Source organism: Mycteria americana, chromosome 2, assembly GCF_035582795.1.
Source record: "Mycteria americana isolate JAX WOST 10 ecotype Jacksonville Zoo and Gardens chromosome 2, USCA_MyAme_1.0, whole genome shotgun sequence".
Taxonomy (NCBI): Eukaryota; Metazoa; Chordata; class Aves; order Ciconiiformes; family Ciconiidae; genus Mycteria; species Mycteria americana.
Genome location: NC_134366.1, coordinates 14,072,455 through 14,090,416, shown reverse-complemented (window position 1 = coordinate 14,090,416; position 17,962 = coordinate 14,072,455). Strand labels below are relative to the sequence as shown.

Sequence of the window (17,962 nt, the reverse complement as noted above, 5' to 3'; positions counted from 1 at the left end):
TTCATCCACTGGACCCACTAACCACATCAGAACGACAGCAGGCTGTGGTTCACAGCTGGACTCTGATCTCACTACGTATAGAGTGATTTGAGCGATCCTACCTGTTTTTTCCACAGGAGCTAAAGAGGAAATATATGCATATCTATATGTTTTCATACAGACATGCATGAACGACATTCAGTCACATTCATGGTCTCTTAGATCTAGTGAGAGCCAGAAACAGAACTATCTTGAATACTTGTTGGGACCTTTTCTACACATTGTTTTGATCAGTTATTTTTTAAAGCAGTAGTATCATATTTGTGTGGAAAATACTGCTTTACTTGTATAATGACTGTCATTAAAGTATTACTTCAGTGTTGTGGTCGTATTTCACTTAATATTCAGTACAATTCAAATCTCTGAACTAAATAAATATCATCCTTTGGTGTCAGATGCTCTATGCTGGAACTTAAAAAAATCATCAGGTGATATAATTTTGGCTCACTGTTTAGGCCTGTGAGAATAGTCTACAATACAGTTGGCAAATTAAATATTTCTTCTCCCTTTTTGCAAAGGGTAGATTGCTATCCACCAAAGTTTGGTGCCTGACTTGGGCAAAGCCCCACAAAACTTCTAAATACCCAGCTCCCAGGGCAATTGCAGTGCAACAGAGCAGCCTACATGCTGTCCTAAACCAAGGGAGACAGAAGTGCTTCTGAAGATCTGAAGGAGGCAATCTAGTTTTCTTGCTTTAAATTCCTCCTTCACACCATTGACCAAAATGGTAGCGATCTTTCTCTACTCTAAAGAGAAACTATAAGATATGCTAATTATCTCTATTAACACTTTTCTTTCTGGTACTTGCTTTTCCACAATGGCTGAGTGGTTTTGCATGCTCGCCCATGACCTGGGAGGACACAGATGCTAGGCACTGAGGAGAATTAAATCTATATAACCTTCAAAAGGGCTCCCACAACTGAGCTATGTGGTATCCCTAGGGAGAATGTCTCCAGCCATCTGATCAAAGCTGGGCCACGCTGGTAGATGTACAAGAACAATGTGCCCCAAAAGACTACAGGCAAGGGGGTGCCTGATCCTCGCCTACAGCTCTCAGTTGCAAAGGCTCGTACAGCTTTGGTGCCTGTCTCTAGGATTGCTTTTATTTCTTCCTGGAGACAATATAATGTAAAATGCATAAATGTCCCAACAAAGACCATAGTTTCAAATGAGTGTCCCAGCATCTGAGTTAAAATCATCTTTCCTCTTTCCCTCTTTCTAATGGAGCAAGAACTCTTGCACATCTGTTGCACAATAGGTTAGCTTCAGGTATAAAGGTGAAGAGCAGTTTTAATCAGGATATCTCATGGCTTGTGGTTAAGACATTTTCCAAAGAATATGCAGTCAATCCCGTTAAAATTGAATAACAAAATGTATCATTTCCTGGGTGAGTGTTCTGACGGTGGGATTATTACACAAGACCTGAGTAGTACCATTATTACTATGATGATATTAAACTAAGTGAACCATAGTTGTAGAGTGACATCTAACTTTTTGCATTTCTTGGAGTTATTTTTGAGGAATCAAGTGTTTCTCAACTTAATCCTGATCATAGGAGGGCTCTAGTTGAGGGATAAATACAGATTTCCCTAGACTATGTATAGTTGAATAAAATTAAGTACTCAGAGAATTCTTCTGGCATGTAACGAAATTAGATACCCTACAGGGTTAGGCATTGCAGGCCTGAAAAATAGGCAAACTAAATCACTGTCTGGAATTTCCATTGGTTTTAGGTGCCAGAAAAGTAACAATTTTCAGTGGCGTTACAGCAGTCCCAAGATTTCAGTAGATACTATGGACCAGATTCACTAGAGAGATGCTTTCCTTAAAAATCTATTTAAACTGAATTTTTTTTTTTTTTTTTTGCCACACTGGATTAGTGCAAAGGACCATAAGGAGTTGGTGAATGTGGTCTTGTCTTTTTAAACATCCAAATGCTCCTGGTATGTCTACAGCTTCAGCACCTGGTTCACAAAAACTTCACAATGAAGCTAACTAGGAATGTAAGAAAAAAGGTGGAACTGGCTAATGTAGTGTAATTGTGTACATTTTAAAAAAGGGTGAAAAGTAACCAAGTAAGAAAAAAAAAACAACAGAAGATATGAAAAATTAGTAAAGCTACAAATATTAAAGTTTACCTTTGGGTAAACTAAGCTTTAACATGAAGCAATAGATCTAAAGAGAAATGTAGACAGTGATTCATAAATTGTGGGAGACCACTGTCTCAGCAGGTTCCTTTTATCCTAATTAATCACTTTCTAAAGAGGTGACTAAAGAGGTGATTCCTGAGTTGGGTCATTGAAGTTGTCCTTACAAACAGTGAAGTATTCTTAATAGATCAGGAAGATCTTTTTCTAAACCATAATGATGAAATCATTTTCTTGAATAGATTTAGCCACATGGTGCCAGTTTCCATTATATTCTGAATAAACTAGCCATTCAAATTAAGAACATACCTGTGGTGATTCCAGGGCAAAACAGAATGAAACCTGCCTCTGGGAATTTCCATAATGGAAATAACATTGATATATCTTGCATTATGCCAACCACATGTTTCATTGTAATGTACAAATTTTTTTTTGAAATATCTTATTTTATTGTTTAAAGATCAGAAAATTTTGTTGTTTTAAAGGTCAGAAAATTTATACTGGTATCTCCAAATTTTCTTGGATACACTCTGAAACAGAAGTATGCTATTTGAAATTCGAAAGCTATTATGATGCAACACTGTCCTTGTTGTTACTGTAGACTTGTCAAAGAAATCATGGATTATCAACCTGCAGTAATATTATTCATGGATGTGCAAGGAAATTGATGGTCCCGTACCTACATATATTTGCTCAGGTTTGGAGCTGGCCGGGATAAACAACAGCTGGAAGCATAATAGATTACCACTCCCTCTAGGTTATATAGAGTAAGTGGTTTTCCCTATTGTTTTGGTATGGGAATGAATGAAACAGCTTGATGGAGACAACATTTTAAAAAATCGAGTATTTTGCATATATAATTAATACCAATCATGGAACAAACCAAGTCAAAAAGGAATGGTTATTTATAAAATCGAAACAGTTAATGATAAAAGAAAAAAGGATTAGCAAGGAAAACATGAAACAAGGAAAGTTCTTACACATTCTTGTCTGTTTTCAAGGCTTAAACCCTTTGATTAAATAAGCCAACAAACTCAACTGCTCTGAAAATTTCCCAGGGCGTACCTTGAGGCATACGTCACAGGCATACATCTGCACGCCTATCTGGGGAACATCTTTCCATTTCTTTGCAGTTCCTCCGGGCCCCAGCTAGAGAGAGGACAGGGCTTTGCAGGACAGGATGTTTGCGCCAGGGCTGCCCACCCACCGGGCTAGCAGGAACCTTTGCCCCCTCAAAGGGGAGAGCATGAGACTTTGTCAGTGTACAGCAGATGAGGTCTCACTGCACCACAGTGAAAAGGAGAAATCAACGTCTTCATACAGAGTCGCTTAAAAAACTGTAATTTTAGGGTTTTCCTGCTTTCTTCACACAATCCTTGCAAAAAACTGAAAAACTGGTTACCTTATGCAGTTTTTCAATATTTTATGCTGTGAAATCATAGAATGATACAGGAAAGGATCTCTGGAAATCATCTGGTCCAACACCCTACTCAAAGTAAACAGCAGAAGTTACCTTGAGTTTCACTTTACAGTTTGAGTTTCAGGAAATCAGTTTTATTATGCCTCTAAAATTCCAAAAACTCCCAAACATCCTTTAAAATGAAGGCCATTAATCTGTCATAAGTAATACGAACAGACCAAAAGTTCAGTTAAGAATATGTATGAGCATGTACCCCTACAAGACTTCCGTGAAACTTCCCTCTACCTATGAAACTAAACACAAACCTTCTTTCTTCAGATCAGATGCCTGACTCCTATTAAACATTCATCTGAATAGTACTGTTGTACTGTATAAATTGGACACATTTAAAAAACATTAGATAATAATTTTATTTCTAAATAATATTAATAAATAATAACTTTTATTTCTAAAAGTCATGTGCTATTTCAAAGCTCACTCCTACTATCTTTCAATCGTATTTTAATCTTAATCTCATAATCATACCCGTTTTTCTCTCTGTATTTGACAATCTTCTACCTGACACAATACCAAAACTCACCAATTCATAAGCAGGTTCATATTACTGACGCTTTGGGGTTTTTTTGATATACAGATATTCACCCCATGTTCTGTCCCTGAATGAGATTCTTTCCTAACTTTTGTTTCAGGAGAGCAATTAGATGGAGTTTTCACAGAGATCAGAAATAACCATTATTTCTACTTTCTAGATTTTTTTTTAGGGTCCCTGCTGTTTCTGTTCCAGTTTTGTGATATACACTAGCATTAGCATTGCTTCTGCTGAGCAAAGCGAGAGGAAGTATTTGCCCAGATGTTCTCTGCAGCTGCAGCTTTGCTGGCTGAGAAGGGGACTGTCCCCTCAGATGCTTGTCATTGTTCCGACTACAATTTATTAACTCCTCAAACCTGCCACTTGTCCCTGCTGCTCTTCCTAATCCCTTTCAGTGAACACAAGCCGTGTATTTGCTTAAACAGCTTAAATAGCTCTTTGTGAACCTGGTTGATTTCAAAAGAAGTGGACTAGTAAAACAGGTTAGGGGATTACTCATACAAGCAGCTCTTCTGCCTGTTCTGCTGGAGACAGTTTCTGCTGGGGAGTGGGGCTGAGCAGCGAGGGGGGGCAAAGTCTTCAGCCAAGACAGTAAAAAAAAGCTTGGTCAAGGAGAATAGGCTGGTAGCTGCAAACCTTGAAGAGTACCACAAAATCTCCTTTGCAGGTCTGATAGGAAAACTAACTGTTAGCCATGGACTACTATAGATGTGCTTCTACTCTTTTCCCTGTCCATCATTAGGATAGGAGAAATTTTATATCAAAGGTTTGCTTTCACAGTGGTACACTCTGGATTAATTCAGCTCTTATCCTTTGGCTTAGTTTTTCACTTCTGACTTCAGGTCCCGCTTGTATCTCCCTGGATTTCATATCTTTATCCATTTACAGTATTTAAAGGGAGAGATGTTCTATGAGGTGTTACGATATTTATCTTCCTTTGTGCAGACAGCGATAATTCATGACTGGCACAGCTAGGAGTGACTTATTAGGGCTTTCTTCACTAGAGAAGAAAAAGGTCGTAAAGTACATCTTGTGCTTTATGATTATAGCTATATTGTATAATACACCCCCCCCCCCCCCCCTTGCAGTTTACCAAGTATATATCTTTAGTCCACCTGGACCTTTCAAACAATATCTATTGCCATAAACTTGGTGCAGTCAGATTCCAGCCTTGTTTGGTTTCCAAAGTAACATTATAATATTCTTTAAAATATGTGACTAGACTGGGAGACCTTCAGAGTCTCTGGTGCCCTCCTTATTCCAAAAAGCACAAATGCAATACTATGCATATGGCTTATTTTACTCCTTTCCCTGGACACTCTCTCTCTCCCTCTCTTTTTCTCAGAAAAGTCTTTGAGGAAAAATGAAAAGTCTGCTGGCCAGGACAATAAACTATGGCACACCTGCAAACACGCACATTGGACACACTCACATCTTAGCGTGAAGTTTGCGGAGGAGTCTGTGTGCAAGTAGGACACGGTTGTGTTCAGTAGAGATGAGTTACTGCCTGTGTATATATCATCTATGAAACCCGTGCTCAGCAAGCCTGGCATGTCCCAGCTGCATTAAACACACTAATTCTCGTATGTATATTGCCAGGAATAATTAACTGGGGATGCTGGGGGACCTCCTTCACTGACAAGCTTTGAGAACAGGTGACACCAAAATGCTCCTGGAGCTGTTCCCAGCTTGCAGTGGGGAGGAGGCCTCCTCAGCCCTGCTGCTGTGATAGACCCCGTGGACAGGCTGCCAGGCTCAATGTGTGTCCCAGGCCACCACACCAGGGTACGGTGCTTCATATACAGCTAGTGACACAGTCACGCACAATTGATCCCAAAGCGTATCTGTGAAAAAGGCTGCAGAGCTGTACTTCAGCCTATCGTGCGGTACAGCCAAGGTTCACATCATTTGTACATTATCAAACAAGGAAATGTTATTCAGGATTTGCTGAAAGAGTAGGTTGTTTTGAGCTGCCAATTCAGTGATGGAAGATCTTTTGTCAGCTGGAAGTTACATTTTCTTTTCACTCAGATTATGAATTCCTTAAGATACTTATATGAAGATATTATATTGTATTAGATTCCTGCCTTAAAAAACCCTGTGTCATTACCTTTCTTACATAAAGGGATGACTTAAACAAGGGATTCATAATAACCTGCTCTTCAAGCACCTTTTCCAGTAGATTATTCTGTACAAAGTCATCTCTCTGGTCTTGCAATGTTACCAAGCACATCAAATAATATCACAGTTACTCATCATGATTCAGTAAATGATATTAAAGGACAAAGAGGAGCCATTCACACATGGGTGTGCCAATGAGAGAGGAGGCAAATAGTTGGTATTTTTTATTTGTACTCTCAAAGCATTTTGGGGCTGCATGAATACTCACCAAATAGTCCTTGCCAAAAGAGTTTACATTGAGAGAAAAGGTCCTTCTTAATATGAGAAGTGTAAGCTAGCACTGTAATTGCCAGTAGTCTGGGATCAGCAGGACAGACTGGGAGGAAAGTTGAATACAGCCCTGCAATGTTCTTTCCAGATCATTGCAAAGATTCATTGTGAGAGTCCCCAGGTAAGGCATGTCTGAGTAGCCACGTTGCACTCATTCATTTTGGTTTATACATAGCCATGAAGTCAGTCAGGACTCAGCAGTATAACTGTCATCCACAGACAGAACCAAATGAGTACACTTTTTAAAACACACCTTTTCTTCTAGACTCTCATATATTTTTTTCTGTCTTCTGTGATTGTCTCTGATAGTTTGTGCCTCTGAGCCATTTGGATGATCGCTTTAAGAGATGCTGAGCAAACTTCCTCCCTTGAAGCTGGTATGTGCCCATTTCTCTTTCACTTGTTTCATGAACCTGGCACGCTCTTGAAATCAGATGGATTTCTAGTCAATATCCACTAAAATATCCATTCATATTGTCTTTTGTCTTACAGTAATTACCACACAGACTTCTTCTTCTGTGCATATTTGGGACCCTTATTGATCACACTGCTACTGCGTATTTCACTGCCTTTGTTACCAGATATATCATCTTTAAAGTTTGGTCCCATTGGAATCAATGGAAAAACTCTCGCTGGTTTCACAGGCTTTGGAGCAGACCCTAAATCAGTTTCTGGTTTAGTTTTTAAGACAAAATGACTTGCATATTTTTCTGCTATGAAAGGTTTTACTTGTTGCATTGTGCAGCAGTCATCTAGACAAATTACGTACAAAGATACTGTCTTTGGAAGGCTCGCAATCTTCAGCCCTACCTCTCCATCCTGGGTATTTTATCTTTGGCTTTCCAAACAGCAAAATCAAAGCTTTGTGATCTGTAACTACATGGAGATGAGCTTCATAAATGTAAACATAAAAGTGACTCCTGCATCCACAGACTACAGCAAGTGCCTTATCTGCTTGCAAGTATTTCTGCTCCATCTCAATTAATCTGTGACTGGCATATGAAATAATATTTTTGCTCTCTACTGCCTGTCTTCCCTCCTAGAGCTACTTGTACTCTTGGAGGTTGGAAGTCACTACAATTACTCCTTCTACTCATGTTCAACACACCACAATTGGCACCAAAAAGTAAAGTTTTTCCGAGGGTTACCTAGACCACCAGTTCTTAAAGGTCCAAAACCAGATCATAAAATTGGTGCATAACGGCAAAGCTGTCACACAGGAAAGCAGTTATGCTGAATTAACACCTGCGGGTCTAAACCATACTGTGTTCCTGGTGGGAAAAGCTCCACTAAAGAGTCGGCAGCGCTTCTGCCAGAAGAGGAGCAGGCAGTTCGTATACGAGTCGATACCAGAACCATGGTCTCTTAGGGTAACACACAATTTGTTTTCAGTCCCTCAGTTAGTTGATGGGTTTCCCAAGAATTCATCATTTGCATTTGGCAGAATGTCAATCACAGAGTCGAACTGAAATGTTTGACTTTCAGGTTTCTTCTAGAGTCTGATTAGTAGACGGGGCCTACTTAAAATACTATGGGGCTGATGGGAGACAGGAGTGTAAAATGTGGAGCCAGAATTTGGAATAAGATTGCACACCTTTTCAATGAGCAAGCCTCAGGAAACTCTTCAATGTAATGCTGTTTTAATGCTTTTCAGAAGGCAGGAAATTCGTTGTTTTTTCAGGCAGTCAGAATAAAGCTTATGAATTTATTTCTCTTTGCTAAGCTGGGCCCTGGGACTTAAATTTCTCTTTGGGTAGGAGCAAAATGTAGCTGAACAAGATGTTGCTTTCAGAAATAAAGTAAGCTTTAGAAAGTTGTCATTTTTCCCCTAGCTTCATATCACTGACAATTCCTAAGAAGGGATTTTAACCCAGACTCAGTCAGTTGTTTTTCACGTCAGCCCCACAATGGTGTTAGTGTACTTGGTGGGGTCAAGAATGAGTAGTCAGGGATGAGAGCCTCTTCATAAACCCGTTGCACTCTTGGAGACCATCTAATCCAGCTCTAGGAGGTCTTTCAGGAGATCTCATCCAGCTGCTCACAACCCTCTTTCTGTCAGTCCTCCTGTCCACACCCAGAAGCATTTACTCTGTTGTGCTGAGGTCTCCTTCACTCCCAAGGTATTTCCATACCTCCAGTCCTCCCCTTCAAGACCCAGAAATCTTTATCTGTGCATAGATCTGCAGCTCCTTTTTCTAGACAACAACCGATTGTGTTGGGGCATATTTGGCTCCTTTCAGGTCTTCGTTAGCTGTTCCCTGTATTATGATGCTGCCCCAAATCTACAACATTTTAGCTGAGCTGGACATCTTGGGGTCCATCTAAGACTCACAAACCTGTGGTCTAGAGATTCAAGAGGGTCTGGAGCACAGAAGTAAGCTCTTTCCTCAGGGGACTGCTTTGGTTGGGCTAGATATGATTACGTGGTCCACATCCAAAGGAATAGTTCAGATGCCAAATGTTTTGGGAGATTTCCCACTGAAACTCCCAAATACATCTAGACTGGCACAAACTCAAAACCTAAACTTCCTCCAGGGAACTAGCAGCTCAACGTTTAATTCCCAGAGCACAGTGCCTAAATTTTAGGCATGGCAAACTATACTGTGACAACACCTAAGTCATTTGCAAAAATGTACATTCAACCCTATATTAATTGGTTACCTGAGATCTACCATGGCAGGCCCAGGTGCTTTTTTTATGTACAATGGTGAACATTACTCAGAATATATGTTTAACAAAAAAAAAAAAAAAAATCTAGGTATCATATGAGTTATAGGAAGCTTGATTAAGCTCCACAAGAAAACAAGTCGCAACATGAAGCTATTTAAACTCTTACCTTCTGCCAGCGGAAAAGCTTCAGAAATGATGAACTGAAGGACTAGGGCCTCAAGGTAACAGAGTACACAAGGCCCCTCAGATTTGCAAATTATTTTGCTGCCTTTGTTGAAGTTCTCAGAACATAATTATTCAAAAGCTGAATGTGAAAAGTAAGGGCATGTAAACTCAGTATGAATATTCAAAGAACCCAACTGATGTTTAGTACAAATATAGAAAGAAGAAGCATGAGAAGCTGTTAAATCAAGCTATGTGTCTGCCTCTCAGACAAATGTGTGTAATCCCAAACAAAACACCAGCAGGTCAGAAACTCAGGTAGTGGAAGCTAGCTTAACTCTCCCTAATTCAGCAGAATTCAGCTGAATACCTGGTCCCGTCCTACCAGTTTTCTCTTGGAAACTTATGTTCCTATTTATTTTAATAACCTGTACTATGTAACTAAAAAAAACCCAACAACTCTCCTCCTGCTCATTTAAAAAAGGCTTCCTGTCAGAGAGATGCTCAAGATCACTGAGAGCTTTCTAAAAAGATCTGTGTACTGTGTGATTTTGAATTTAAGAAAAAAAGGGGGGGTGAGGGGGGATAAAATTCAGCCCTGCTTTGAAATCCAGCATAAGGACTATGTATGACCAAAACCAAGGCAATCTTTCAGACATTATTAGGCATGTCTCTGCTTCCTGTGTTAAACTGAAATTCAACCCCAAATATTTTATCACAGGTAAATGCCATGAAGTCAACAGCATCTTCTTTTGAGGAATTTTTTGTTTTCAAACAAATTTCTTAAATTCAGATTATCTCTGTTTTAAGAATAGGTGATTCTCCTTATTTGAAGGCTTTAATGAAAAATTATTTTCATAACTGGTTCTCAAATGATATAATAACTTTCATCAATTTTGAGATGCTTTTGCCAAATGGTCTTTGGTCTTTGCCAAATGTACATTGTTGAATGGGAGCTGGACATTAAGAGAAACTGCAGCATAGGCTCCTGAAAAAGAGAGCTTTAATATCCTCTACAGAGATTTTTTTTTTTCTTTTTCTTTTTAGGAACATGCTAACAGGTAATAAACTGACTTTGCAGTAATAAAACTGGAAACTGTGAAAAAGGAAAGATAATTCTCTCATATACCATAAAATGTATGAGCCAATAAAACCGCACATTTCCCAAGAACCTGGGAATTGAGGCAATATAGAAATGAACAGAAATTTTTTCAAATAATTGTTAATCAAAGCTAGTTCATGGAGAATACATCTGGTTAGATTAATATCAGTATGAATGATTAGTTTCATTTTTCCTATTTTGACTACTGAATCAATATTAAGGTCAAGCAGTTTTGCTTCAGAAGGATTTAAACTTACCTTCTTTTAAACAGAAATAGAAAACAAGAAACTATTTTTAAAGCATAAGAAGATAAAAAGATAGAGAAATGTCCCAGGATGTATAAAATAGCTATCAGAGTAAATACAGTATGTAAGCATATAATGTGTTTACTAGGGTTACTTAAAAAATTGCACATGAAACACTTTCCTATCAGAAGACAGTTTTGTTAAAAGAGAAAGAACTTGTAGTGCAAGTGGGTTTCAAAGACATCATTTGAAAATGTTTGGGTTGGGACTTACTCAAGCATAGCATTTCAGTAGGGTTTAGAAACCGCAAACCAAGCATGTTTTGTGGGGCTACTGTTACCTCTATATCCAATATCATGGTTGCCTATTAGTAAGGAAACTGGTGCCTCCTGTCTGCACTGGTGCCTTCCTCAGTTTTCACATGCACTTTGGGAGTTTTCAGAGATGGAGTTGCTGTATACAACGTTCCTCCCAGTTTGGGAGACTGCAAAATAGGTCAGGACCCAAACCACAAAATGATACTGCGTGAATCCCAGCACTGCAAACTCCTTTGGTCCTGGGAAGGAAATAATCTCTTTGATATGTTTGTACCTTTTTTACATGTTATTTAGACAAAAAGGCCAGGGTCAGGTGGGAAGTCTGGTTTGGGCTGCCCCTGGGAAGCAACTGAGGATGAGCAAGGGTGAAAACAAGCCAAACTCAAGGTTGCTGCAGAGAAGGGAGGGAGTCACAGCCAGAAGCTGCAACCCAGGGCAGCAGAGACCAAGGGACTTCTGTGATGAGGAAGGAGACAGCAACAAACCTCAGAAGCGATGGAAGGAGCCCTGCTGAGACTGGATTGCCCAGGGTTAGCTGCAACTCAGAAAGCCCACAAATGAACTGAAACCCAAACTGCAAGTGAAGATGCGGAGTGCAAGGGAGATTTAAATATAAAGTCCTTCTTCCTGACCTAGTCACTTTGAGCTTTCTCTGAAAAATAGGTATTCTCATTTCATATATTCTAATGCAATATACATTTGTTGGGGTTTTGTTTGCTTTTGGGGGGGTTCTATGTAGGATTTTTTTCCACTGAAACAACTTGGTTTTCTTTGGGCAACTCAATATATGGAATAAAGAATTATGCAGGTCTGCCTCAAATGTCTGGTCAATTCAGGGTATCACCATTGGATTTCTGCCAGTTTTAAAGCTAACCTTGACTAGAAATGGAACAAAACCTTTTTAATCAAAAGATTGTAAGATTTTCATTTCCCTGTGAAGTTTGGGACTTCAATTTTTTCATTTGAAGGTGTATCAAAATATTAGGATTTCTTACAAGATAGAAATGCTACATTTTTTTCTTAATTTCTTAAGGAAAACAGGTTCAGAGTGTGCTGCCTGTCTGTCTATTTATTGTCCCTAATTTCTTAATATGGTGTCCAGTATCAAGTAACATGGCAGCGTACAATAACCAAGAAGAGGAATGGGACCTCATTACTGAGTTTCATGTTGGAGGGAAATGCTAGAGCATGAACTCTTGTTCTATTAGGTTGAACAGTGCTCAGGCAGAAGAGAAATTTGGTCCTACCTGGGAAAAAAAATTTCAACCAGTTTTTGATCAATAACAAGAGCAAAAACCATGGTAATCCTTGTATTTAGGAAGTCTAGGAATCCAGGTTTCATTCACTCCGATGCTCATGGACCAAAAATTTTTTTGTTATGGCAGAAGTCTGAAAGAAGTTCTAAACTATTGTTAAAGTGGAATGTAACTAAGTCATAGTTTCACAACATGTACACACAGGAACTTGGCAGATTATTATATACTGAAGGGTGTCTAAGTGAATAAAACCTTGTCTAAACTAGCATACCTTCTTCCAGGCTGATTTGCCAGTATAGGCAAGTCTAACTGTGAGGAAAAAGACAAAAGATGGACATGAGTAAATGGAACATGACATTGCCTGCACAATAGACAACTATAAATAATAATACCAGTCAAAGGCCAAAACAATGACATGGTTGAAGTTATCTCAGATGACACAAGTTTACACTGTCCTGAGAAAAGTTGTACCAGTCCTTGCTAGTGACGCCTCATCTCTGGTGTGGGCTCATTTTAAAACACCATTTGTCCCCTGCCTGCTCACGAGAGCCGCCCAGTTGCACCCTGCGTAGCAGGAGTTGGCAGGGTTGTTTGCTGACTGTGGAACCGCACGATTTTCACCACTTGCTACAGAAGCCATGCATTGTCCTTACAAAAATGGCAACGTACTTTCAATAGCCTGGGCTTGTGGTAGGATATTGTGATAGGACTCCCATAAAGTTTCCAGGGAGCAGTGCAACCTAAGAACTCATCATGAAGGTCAGACTGCCTTCTCCTTACGTAGGAGTTTTAAGGGTTAATTTATCCATTTTGACAGTGTATTCAAATATGTTCATAGTGACTCTCAACTTATGAGTACATTTGTCAAAGCAGTTTCAGAATAATTTATATATGATCTCCTTGTTGAACTCTTCCAAGAAAAGGAAATACAGGTAAAGCATATGTATAAAAATCCCGTCATGTTTGGTTTTGACTTACTTCACAGTGGAAAAATCTCTGGAGCTTCCTCTTCCTCTGCAGCTTTTAAGCAGTGAAATAGATGATGTTCATGCTAATTAAGCCACTGATCACTTTATCCATTTACCAGTAAAGCCTAAACCACAGCAAGGCTATTATTTCTTTAAAGCAATGCAATATTCTTGGAAATCATGTTCTAAGTAAGTTGCTAATAGGGAAGTATGCATACTCCACAAGCAGATTATTATTATCATGAGTACATAAATCAGACTTTATTAGCCACTTAATACTAATAGCATTTGTTGTTCAGTTTATTGAACATTCAGTAGCTCTACAAAAAAGGCCAAACCCAAGGTGTTTATTGGTGTGCTTCAATTATATTTGTGGAAGAAAAGGTTTTTACATCCCATCTGATTTCAAAAGTTAAATTCCTGTGTAAATAAAGAACAAGAAATAATGACCTGAAAACAATTTCATTTAAAGTGCAGTGTTTTTCATGTTTAAAAATATTTATCCCCAAAGCATGAACATACCAATGTAGAGTGGAGTGGTTTCCAGGCAGAGCTTATTTCATAATACCCCCAGTAGCAAGATGTAAGGCATCCAGCATGTAAGGTGTTATTTTTTTCCTGTTATGGCTTAGCTGGACTGGGTTATAAAAAGAAAAAGACTTGTTTTGTCTCCTCCGTAGCTTTTGAGCGTTACAGTTAGTGTACAAGAACAGCAGTTGCATTGTCTTCATGTTTTGACTTTGGAAATAAAGCAAGTCTAGAAGAAAGGAATGAGAAGTAACCTGCATTTCTCTTACTTTTGAGACTTCAGTATACAGTCCTTACTTTTTCATTCCATTCCAGTAAAAAATATTTTAATACCAGCCCAAAGCAATGGATCGAAATGAAACTGAAAAAGTATGAGTTACTAATGTAGTAATAACCTTTGGGCTTTATCTACTCCGTTGATATTTTCTGTTTAGCCAAGGAATACAAACTTATTTTAAAAATGAGAGCAGAATTTTTCACTTACTGATCTAAGAATTTAAGAGAAAAACATTAATGTTGGATAATATGCAAAGAAGAACCACAAGAGCTGGCCGTGCTGTATAATAAATCTCCAGATCATTTACCCTTTGGCATGAAACTTCCCATGCTTGGTCTTTGGCCAAAGGTGGCTTTCTGTTTTTAAAAAAGATACAATTTTTTAGCCATTTGTTGCGGTAATATAAAAATAAAAAAGATCTTTAGCTATTTTTCAGGTATGAACACATTACAACCTTATTAAAAAGTGGCCACATCTCCTTGGGCATGACTAAGCCGAGACAAAGTTTTCATGAGCTCCCACCATCAACAGATATTAGCAGCTGAGACTGCAAACGTTTCCAGCAGTGTCTCTCACTGTTCACCCATGCAACGCCTGCAGCTACAGAATACTGATCTCCACCGGGGTGGACAGGTGCATCCAGAAATGCAAAGCAGGGATTCACAGACCCTGCCAGGTACCGGGCTGCACCAAGAATAGCTCTGTTAGCAGATAACTCTGTTGGGAATGACAGGTCCTGTCTGTGTGCTGGATATTCATTACTTTGAAGATAAGTCTCATACCATCAATGGCACATGATCCACAGTTTGCTACCTCTATTAAAAAAACAAACAAACAACCTGAAAAAAAAGAAGATTTGGAGAATGTGATAAAAGCAGATTTTGATCAATGACGACTGTTCCAGCTCCCCACCCGCAGGGTTGTCACTGAGCTTTGTCTGGCCATAACAAGACTTTTTCAGGAGCCTCCTCCTGTTTGTCCCCACCTATTGCTTACTGCTTCCTGCACTCAGAAGCTTCTCCTGTTTGTCCCCACCTATTGCTTACTGCTTCCTGCACTCAGAAGCTTGCTGACACGCTGTTACAGTCCTTGGATGAGAAACTAGAGGACAATGAAAGCTTGCACAGGTGGAAAGAATCAGGGTTGGGGGAACCTGGCCTGGAGATCAGTGGTGTTGGGAGAAAGGAGGAGGACCAGCAAGATGCTGCTGCTCTCCATTAACATCGTCCTGCTGCTGGGGAGGAGGCCAAGCTGTCACATCCACAGTCAGCCCCACGACACTGTGACCTGAATTACTCCTATGTATCACTGCTTGGATCTGCCAAAAATAGGAGTAAAGTGATATCCTAAATTATTTCAGTAAAGGATATGGGTCTTCCAACCGGAATATGGGAAATCCCCTATTATGTAGGATGTCTGGTAGTCCTAATAATAGCATGGAAGGCCTGTGCTTGTAAAAATCAACTTCTCAGTAAGAGAACTATTTAAAGAGGTGAACTAATTGCAGCTGGCACAGCAGCCATGCAGTACATGCAGACTGGAGTTTCTGGTGACTTCCAAATGAGTTTGTTCTACAGCACATGTTCTTTCCTGCAGTTTCAGTGAAGGATGCTCCAGGAGAACTATCCCAAGGCAGCAGAAAAACTTTCAGAGGCATATGCAGCATCATTGTCAGCTTCATCACTTTGCATTGTAATTATCCCAAGCTTCTTTTTTTTTGACCTTGTCTCCCTTAAGAGAAAAATAAATACATGTTTGTATGCTTGGATATGAGTTCATGTATAAATAGTTTTTAAAAATTCAGAAAAACCATTCCCTTGCACACAGATTTCTCCCTGTGGAGAGGATGAGAACATGACAAATATTAGTTCCGTTGCTTATTGCTCTTCTGGAAGGCACCCAGATTTTCCTCCAATTAGTGTAAGAGAAGCAATATAAAACAGAAAGAAGGCCCCTGCCATTTCCACTAAGGTGACACAATCTTCCATCTTCATGTTTAAATTCCAAAGTGCAACCTCATTTGGAATTTTAATTTAAGATCTGGACACCCTGAATGAGATGCAGATCCCACAGGATGGTGTGCAGAATGCATATCTAGGCCAGACGGGACTGGGTGGCAAACACAGCAGCTCGCTGCCGCTGAACGGGGGCAACGCCTCTGCCTCTGTCTCAGGTCACCCGCTGCCCCTGCTCTCTGCCGCAGGATCTCTCCCCCTTTGCACCCCAGCACTGCTGTCCGTCTGACCCGGCGGGGAATGGGTTCCCATCACTGCGCTGCCAGACAGCTGGAGCTGCAAAAAATGGAAATAGTTGTTTGCAGGGTTAGCAAGCTGAATTATCTCGGCAGGGGATCAGAAAACCTCCAGGGCTGCTACAGAACTGGAAAGCAAGCTGGGCGAAGGAGAAGGGCAGAGGTGGAAGGGAGCAGAAATATTGCTGCTTTTGAAAGCCCTGAGCTGACAGGTGACATCGAGCATCTCACATCATCACTCCTGAGTGGACAAACCCTGCCCAGGTTAGTGTAAGTGGGGAACCCCTCAGGCAGGTTCTGCAGCTGCCTCGTCTCCTAGGGAGCGAGACGGAGACGCGGCTGGTCCCCACGCAGGGCACAGCAGATCACAACGTATGGGTGGGAAGGGGGAGTTAAACTGTGTCTGGGAACACGCAGCTGAGATGTATCTTCGCTCATGACATGGTTCACTCCTGAGAGAGACCCTGGGAGACAGTTTCAGCTAAGGGAGACAGAGGGGATGGTGGGGATCAGTAGCGGGAGTCAATGGCACACACACATGGCAGAGGAAAAACACAGGCTGAGGGAAGTACTGTTACCATTATTGTAATTTTCCTGTAATAGTAATGCACATCTTGTTCAAATGCATGGGATTCCTCTTCAAAACAACAAATACTTTTGGCTCCAACCTATAACCAGAATAATGGGAAAATATAAACATCTCCCCAGGCATATGCTGTGGGCAATAATTCCCTGTTTGCAAGTACAAAAATGGCATAGGAAAAGGTGAAAAATTATTAGAAGGAAAGAACACCAACTAGGGAAGATGTATATGTGTGCATGTATGTTAATAATTAACAAAGTATTGCCAAAGATCACATGGGAGTATGTTTTGCTTCTTATTCATATGTATTATATAAATAACAATATTTAATCTTTGCTTAGGGAATATTTTCCTCTGGGAAATTATCTCCTTTCTGTTGTTGTTGGCAGTGGCTTGTTTTAATTTTTGCAAGGCAGAGACATATATGTGCTGCAACATGCGAGTAACATACACTGAATATGCCTAAAACTTCAGCTGCCCGTACTCTACTCACACATCCACTGTGGGCAAATCACCATTTCTTTTACTTTTCAGTCAACCTTTCAGTATTTCAAGCCTGATCATGTTAGGCACTGTGCGACCTTCATTTCCATTGGGGTCAGCCACTTTGCAGGAAGAGGTGGGAAATTTCTCTCCTGTCTCTCCACGGCACATGCTCTACTGGCAGGCAGCCAGGCTGTTCAGCACCTTTCCGGATCAAGCCCTTAGTTTTTCAAGTGTGAAAATATTCATAAAAAAAATAAAGAGGAAAAAAAAAATAGCCTGCACAAAATCTTTCACCTCCCTGTAGGCAGGGCTGTTTGGTTTATATGATCTGAAGAGTTCGGAGCCCCACGGTGGTGTGGTGGCAGGATCAGGTGGCATCTGCCCGGACAGGAGACGTCAGCCCGAGCCATGCAATGGCTATGGGGTCACTCCATCGCGCCTTGGCGGAGGTGGAGCACAGCCATTAGGGAC

At 40.1% G+C, this 17,962-nt stretch overlaps 1 long non-coding RNA gene across 2 annotated transcripts in view; it reads left to right on the top strand.

The window, feature by feature from the left end:
- LOC142406564 (uncharacterized) overlaps positions 1–15,134 on the top strand; it is a 62,392-nt gene extending 47,258 nt beyond the window's left edge. The window contains exons 2-3 of one of the 2 annotated variants that reach the window (XR_012774612.1): positions 6,956–7,023; positions 14,608–15,134. This is a non-coding gene — a long non-coding RNA (uncharacterized LOC142406564). Of the gene's footprint in view, positions 1–6,955; positions 7,024–14,596 lie in introns of both variants that reach the window. The other variant, XR_012774611.1, reaches the window with a different exon arrangement.
- The last annotated feature ends 2,828 nt before the right edge of the window (positions 15,135–17,962 follow it).